The 7,500-nt window shown below is 54.8% G+C and overlaps 3 non-coding genes across 3 annotated transcripts in view; all 3 read left to right on the top strand.

The window, feature by feature from the left end:
- The first annotated feature begins 3,730 nt into the window (after positions 1-3,730).
- LOC126333846 (small subunit ribosomal RNA) lies at positions 3,731-5,623 on the top strand. Its single transcript, XR_007564399.1, has one exon. It is a non-coding gene; the product is annotated as a small subunit ribosomal RNA (ribosomal RNA).
- Positions 5,624-5,991: 368 nt separating this feature from the next.
- LOC126333825 (5.8S ribosomal RNA) lies at positions 5,992-6,146 on the top strand. Its single transcript, XR_007564379.1, has one exon. It is a non-coding gene; the product is annotated as a 5.8S ribosomal RNA (ribosomal RNA).
- A 188-nt stretch (positions 6,147-6,334) lies between these two features.
- Positions 6,335-7,500, top strand: part of LOC126333858 (large subunit ribosomal RNA) — a 4,222-nt gene continuing 3,056 nt past the window's right edge. The window contains exon 1 of the ribosomal RNA XR_007564410.1: positions 6,335-7,500. This exon is cut by the window's right edge and continues 3,056 nt beyond it. This is a non-coding gene — a ribosomal RNA (large subunit ribosomal RNA).

The following is a 7,500-nucleotide window of genomic DNA, read 5'->3' as shown; positions in this document are numbered from 1 at the left end:
AGGCCGCGAGACCTGACGCCCGGCGGCAAAGAGTGCTCCTCTGAGGATATAGATGTTCCGTTCCGCCGCACAATGGTGACGGTGACCGCTGCCTGCGGTGGCAACGCTGGGCACAGTCGATACTCGCCGTGTGGTGGAAGGTAAACATTATGCGGTACATCAGTACTTTCCTAATAGTTCGGTCGTCTCACGGCACTGCTTAGTAAATGATGCAAGGCCACATATAGATGATTTATGCGAATGTCCCTATACGTGCTGTAAGACTGGGCACACAACGTGAATCGCACGTCAGCCAGACACTCGAACATGCACTACTCTCGGCCTGCAACGGAGACACACAATACGTAAACATCTGGAATGCGACAATGTCGAGTGCACCCTCTCTGCCACATTGCACCGTCGACACTATGATAACCAGACCAGTAGGTCCACCTATAAAAGCACAATACCACACTCCTCCGACAACTACCATTGCTCAGATAAACCAACACCACCAACACACATCCTACACAGAGGGGCACCAAATATCACCACCCGCCCTCGTGTTATACCACATGAAAAATTGCAGAAGTGAGAGACACAGACCCGCCAGCCTCTTGCTACAAGCATCGAACCGACGTGACGTATCTGACGGTGACTCAGGCATCCGCGTACTGCCACCACTATCCACCCCCCCCCCTCTCTGCCCCCTTCCCACACAATACCAAATTTAACCAACTTTATCGCTTAACCTAACTGTGGTTTTACCAGATTATCGCTTAACCTAACTGTGGTTTTACCAGATTATCGCTTAACCTAACTGTGGCTGTACCAGATTATCGCTTAACCTAACTGTGGCTGTACCAGATTATCGCTTAACCTAACTGTGGCTGTACCAGATTATCGCTTAACCTAACTGTGGCTGTACCAGATTATCGCTTAACCTAACTGTGGCTGTACCAGATTATCGCTTAACCTAACTGTGGCTGTACCAGATTATCGCTTAACCTAACTGTGGCTGTACCAGATTATCGCTTAACCTAACTGTGGTTGTACCAGATTATCCCTTAACCTAACTCAATTTGTCCCTTAACCTAACTCAATTTGTCCCTTAACCTAACTCAATTTGTCCCTTAACCTAACTCAATTTGTCCCTTAACCTAACTCAATTTGTCCCTTAACCTAACTCAATTTGTCCCTTAACCTAACTCAATTTGTCCCTTAACCTAACTCAATTTGTCCCTTAACCTAACTCAATTTGTCCCTTAACCTAACTCAATTTGTCCCTTAACCTAACTCAATTTGTCCCTTAACCTAACTCAATTTGTCCCTTAACCTAACCCACGTTGTCCCTTAACCTAACTCAATTTGTCCCTTAACCTAACTCAATTTGTCCCTTAACCTAACTCAATTTGTCCCTTAACCTAACTCAATTTGTCCCTTAACCTAACTCAATTTGTCCCTTAACCTAACTCAATTTGTCCCTTAACCTAACTCAATTTGTCCCTTAACCTAACTCAATTTGTCCCTTAACCTAACCCACGTTGTCCCTTAACCTAACCCACGTTGTCCCTTAACCTAACCCACGTTGTCCCTTAACCTAACCCACGTTGTCCCTTAACCTAACCCACGTTGTCCCTTAACCTAACCCACGTTGTCCCTTAACCTAACCCACGTTGTCCCTTAACCTAACCCACGTTGTCCCTTAACCTAACCCACGTTGTCCCTTAACCTAACCCACGTTGTCCCTTAACCTAACCCACGTTGTCCCTTAACCTAACCCACGTTGTCCCTTAACCTAACCCACGTTGTCCCTTAACCTAACCCACGTTGTCCCTTAACCTAACCCACGTTGTCCCTTAACCTAACCCACGTTGTCCCTTAACCTAACCCACGTTGTCCCTTAACCTAACCCACGTTGTCCCTTAACCTAACCCACGTTGTCCCTTTGCCTAACATAGTTCACTGCTCGGAATCTCTGGTGTCGTTGTTATCCTCATGTAGATGTCTTGCGAGTGTTGCTTACTTTCCACATATTCCCGCTATCCACTGTCAATTGTACTGCAATAGGACTATATCGCCCCCCCCCCCCCTCTGCCCCTCTCTTTGTGTCTCCGTCCTCTCAAGCTGGTCGGTCTGGCGTTTGAGTGTTAAATGAGCCTCGCAGCTGTTCAGTTGCGTTCAGATGTCGACGCCCTCAGTGTACGTCGTGGTATGGTCTGTGTCCATTGTCCGCTGATGTCGTACGCGTAACCCACACGCTGTACCGATCATCGGTAGTTACGTACAGAGTGAAGTAGTGTGATACGTGTGACCGTACGCTGGCTGTGCCCAACGGTGTCGAATCTCAATTTCCATATGTTGTGCTCGATGCTACTTGTCTCGTCTCCCAATAACAGCTAGGTTGCACTGTGGTACGCCGTAGAGGCGTGTGGGAGGAACGTACGAACGCATTGTATGTCACCCTGGGTCGCTGGGGGTGGTGGTGCGGTGAGTCAGGTCAGGTCAGCGTGAGCCGTGTGATGTAGTGACGCGTGTATTCCGACTTTGTCGTATTGCCTCACACAAAGTGCTACCCTGGTGGACCGCGTTCCATATCTGGGACATGCCGCAGATGCCGGTTGACAGTGGATCGCGGAAGGGACATCGCATACGTGCGCGGGCCACCTTCCACGTGTTCTCTTCTGCACATGTCGCAGTGTGTATGTGGTCTGATGTAGCGTGTCGTGACACATGACATCCTGGCATGCAAGAATTGTTGAATTCGCAAATGTAGGTGGACATCTACGTTTACTGCCCAAGATACGCAAATGAACTGGAAATCCGTTGTTGAGCGGTTGTTCACGCTGGAGGTGAATCTGTGATGGCGACGATCGGTACAGCTATTAACCGGTTGTTTCAGCGGTACCCGCCACATCCACACACGTGACTAGGCCCATGTGGGTATGAAGCGATACGCGGCGGTGGCTTGGTGGGACTGTTCCCGGCCGGTGAAGGGGGGCCGCCCGGCGTGTTGGCCGCGCGCTGCGTGGGCGCACGCGCAACAGGCGGCTGGTGGGGGGCGCCGAGTGGCAGGAGCGCCAGCCGACGGGCTCGGCAGGCGGCGCAGCTACGCTGCGGCGCACCCTGCACGCGGCGCCTGGCGGCCAAAGTTGGTTCAGCCGAGCCCGGTGCGAAGCGCGGTGGACATCTGCAGTGTGCTGGTCTGATTGAGGACTGTGTGCGTTGAGGATGCGCCGCCGCCTGGCACTCGGCGCCGCGACGCCGTCTGCTGCTCGGTCGCCCCAGCGGTTCTCGCAGGTGGTTTGTATCGCAGTTGTGCGGACGTGTTGGCGCGTGCGCTGTGCTGGGAGAGTTCGCTTCTGCACCCAAGTGGGGCTTTGCCCTTGTGTGGCGCTGGCGTTGGAGCTGCCGGTCACCATAGGTGGCGCGTGTTGTCTCCCGCCGGCAATGCCACGACAGCACGCTCCCGGGCCTCTGTCGGCAGCGGCAAGCTCAGTTGGGAGCAAGGGTGTTCGCACTAAAACCGTCTACTCGCCTAACTCCGGGCGATTGCGCCTCTCTCGAAACCGACCAAGTACCTAGGACGGCGCTGCGCGCCGCCGGGACCTGAGAGGGTTTCGAGGTGTATCGTGCAGGGGAGCTCGGCCTCCTCCTGTTTGCAGAATAATTGAGCGGACGCTTGCGTGTTCGCGCGGGCCCCCGGGACACACTCCCGGGCGGCCGGCTGCTCAGCTCTAGTTGACGCAGCTCCCTGGTTGATCCTGCCAGTAGTCATATGCTTGTCTCAAAGATTAAGCCATGCATGTCTCAGTACAAGCCGCATTAAGGTGAAACCGCGAATGGCTCATTAAATCAGTTATGGTTCCTTAGATCGTACCCACGTTACTTGGATAACTGTGGTAATTCTAGAGCTAATACATGCAAACAGAGTCCCGACCAGAGATGGAAGGGACGCTTTTATTAGATCAAAACCAATCGGATTGGCTTGTCTGGTCCGTTTGCCTTGGTGACTCTGAATAACTTTGGGCTGATCGCACGGTCCTCGTACCGGCGACGCATCTTTCAAATGTCTGCCTTATCAACTGTCGATGGTAGGTTCTGCGCCTACCATGGTTGTAACGGGTAACGGGGAATCAGGGTTCGATTCCGGAGAGGGAGCCTGAGAAACGGCTACCACATCCAAGGAAGGCAGCAGGCGCGCAAATTACCCACTCCCGGCACGGGGAGGTAGTGACGAAAAATAACGATACGGGACTCATCCGAGGCCCCGTAATCGGAATGAGTACACTTTAAATCCTTTAACGAGTATCTATTGGAGGGCAAGTCTGGTGCCAGCAGCCGCGGTAATTCCAGCTCCAATAGCGTATATTAAAGTTGTTGCGGTTAAAAAGCTCGTAGTTGGATTTGTGTCCCACGCTGTTGGTTCACCGCCCGTCGGTGTTTAACTGGCATGTATCGTGGGACGTCCTGCCGGTGGGGCGAGCCGAAGGGGTGCTTTCGCGTCCCGAGGCGGACCCCGTTTAAATCCTACCAGGGTGCTCTTTGTTGAGTGTCTCGGTGGGCCGGCACGTTTACTTTGAACAAATTAGAGTGCTTAAAGCAGGCAAGCCCGCCTGAATACTGTGTGCATGGAATAATGGAATAGGACCTCGGTTCTATTTTGTTGGTTTTCGGAACCCGAGGTAATGATTAATAGGGACAGGCGGGGGCATTCGTATTGCGACGTTAGAGGTGAAATTCTTGGATCGTCGCAAGACGAACAGAAGCGAAAGCATTTGCCAAGTATGTTTTCATTAATCAAGAACGAAAGTTAGAGGTTCGAAGGCGATCAGATACCGCCCTAGTTCTAACCATAAACGATGCCAGCCAGCGATCCGCCGCAGTTCCTCCGATGACTCGGCGGGCAGCCTCCGGGAAACCAAAGCTTTTGGGTTCCGGGGGAAGTATGGTTGCAAAGCTGAAACTTAAAGGAATTGACGGAAGGGCACCACCAGGAGTGGAGCCTGCGGCTTAATTTGACTCAACACGGGAAACCTCACCAGGCCCGGACACCGGAAGGATTGACAGATTGATAGCTCTTTCTTGATTCGGTGGGTGGTGGTGCATGGCCGTTCTTAGTTGGTGGAGCGATTTGTCTGGTTAATTCCGATAACGAACGAGACTCTAGCCTGCTAACTAGTCGCGTGACATCCTTCGTGCTGTCAGCGATTACTTTTCTTCTTAGAGGGACAGGCGGCTTCTAGCCGCACGAGATTGAGCAATAACAGGTCTGTGATGCCCTTAGATGTTCTGGGCCGCACGCGCGCTACACTGAAGGAATCAGCGTGTCTTCCTAGGCCGAAAGGTCGGGGTAACCCGCTGAACCTCCTTCGTGCTAGGGATTGGGGCTTGCAATTGTTCCCCATGAACGAGGAATTCCCAGTAAGCGCGAGTCATAAGCTCGCGTTGATTACGTCCCTGCCCTTTGTACACACCGCCCGTCGCTACTACCGATTGAATGATTTAGTGAGGTCTTCGGACTGGTACGCGGCATCGACTCTGTCGTTGCCGATGCTACCGGAAAGATGACCAAACTTGATCATTTAGAGGAAGTAAAAGTCGTAACAAGGTTTCTGTAGGTGAACCTGCGGAAGGATCATTACCGACTAGACTGCATGTCTTTCGATGTGCGTGTCGTGTCGTGTCGCGCAACACGCTACCTGTACGGCAGTGGCCGTGCGCCGCGTGCGGAACCACGCGTGCCTCTCAAAACTAGCGGAAGTGTTGTTGTTGTGTGGTACGAGCGCTGAAGCTCTGGAGCGGCTGGCCTGCGGTACCTGGCGCCTGGCGCCGGTTTTGAATGACGTTCGCCCGAGTGCCTGTCCGCTCCGGTGTGGAGCCGTACGACGCCCATCGGCTGTGAGGCCGTTGGACACAAAAAAAAATAGTGGAACAGGGGCCGTCAGACGCCTCAGTCCCGCAAATGCTACTGTCTTGAAAGAGACAGTGGGAGACTGAAAAGGAAAAGATCACCCAGGACGGTGGATCACTCGGCTCGTGGGTCGATGAAGAACGCAGCAAATTGCGCGTCGACATGTGAACTGCAGGACACATGAACATCGACGTTTCGAACGCACATTGCGGTCCATGGATTCCGTTCCCGGGCCACGTCTGGCTGAGGGTCGGCTACGTATACTGAAGCGCGCGGCGTTTGTCCCGCTTCGGAGACGTGGGAGTGTCGTGGTCGCCTGTGTGGCCGGCCGCGTCTCCTTAAACGTGCGATGCGCGCCCGTCGCCTGGCGGTTCGCATACCGGTACTTTCTCGGTAGCGTGCACAGCCGGCTGGCGGTGTGGCGTGCGACACCTCGTACAACGACCTCAGAGCAGGCGAGACTACCCGCTGAATTTAAGCATATTACTAAGCGGAGGAAAAGAAACTAACAAGGATTCCCCCAGTAGCGGCGAGCGAACAGGGAAGAGTCCAGCACCGAACCCCGCAGGCTGCCGCCTGTCGTGGCATGTGGTGTTTGGGAGGGTCCACTACCCCGACGCCTCGCGCCGAGCCCAAGTCCAACTTGAATGAGGCCACGGCCCGTAGAGGGTGCCAGGCCCGTAGCGGCCGGTGCGAGCGTCGGCGGGACCTCTCCTTCGAGTCGGGTTGCTTGAGAGTGCAGCTCCAAGTGGGTGGTAAACTCCATCTGAGACTAAATATGACCACGAGACCGATAGCGAACAAGTACCGTGAGGGAAAGTTGAAAAGAACTTTGAAGAGAGAGTTCAAAAGTACGTGAAACCGTTCTGGGGTAAACGTGAGAAGTCCGAAAGGTCGAACGGGTGAGATTCACGCCCATCCGGCCACTGGCCCCCGCCCTCGGCAGATGGGGCCGGCCGCCCGCGCGGAGCAATCCGCGGCGGGGTCGTGTCCGGTTGCCTTTCCACTCGCCGCGGGGTGGGGCCGTTCCGGTGTGCGGTGGGCCGCACTTCTCCCCTAGTAGGACGTCGCGACCCGCTGGGTGCCGGCCTACGGCCCGGGTGCGCAGCCTGTCCTTCCGCGGGCCTCGGTTCGCGTCTGTTGGGCAGAGCCCCGGTGTCCTGGCTGGCTGCTCGGCGGTATATCTGGAGGAGTCGATTCGCCCCTTTGGGCGCTCGGGCTCCCGGCAAGCGCGCGCGGTTCTTCCCGGATGACGGACCTACCTGGCCCGGCCCCGGACCCGCGCCGCTGTTGGCTCGGGATGCTCTCGGGCGGAATAATCGCTCCCGTCAGCGGCGCTTCAGCTTTGGACAATTTCACGACCCGTCTTGAAACACGGACCAAGGAGTCTAACATGTGCGCGAGTCATTGGGCTGTACGAAACCTAAAGGCGTAATGAAAGTGAAGGTCTCGCCTTGCGCGGGCCGAGGGAGGATGGGGCTTCCCCGCCCTTCACGGGGCGGCGGCCTCCGCACTCCCGGGGCGTCTCGTCCTCATTGCGAGGTGAGGCGCACCTAGAGCGTACACGTTGGGACCCGAAAGATGGTGAACTATGCCTGGCCAGGACG

This window comes from Schistocerca gregaria, unplaced genomic scaffold (genome assembly GCF_023897955.1).
Source record: "Schistocerca gregaria isolate iqSchGreg1 unplaced genomic scaffold, iqSchGreg1.2 ptg001646l, whole genome shotgun sequence".
In the NCBI taxonomy this organism is placed as follows: Eukaryota; Metazoa; Arthropoda; class Insecta; order Orthoptera; family Acrididae; genus Schistocerca; species Schistocerca gregaria.
This window is presented reverse-complemented; position numbering and strand designations above follow the sequence as displayed.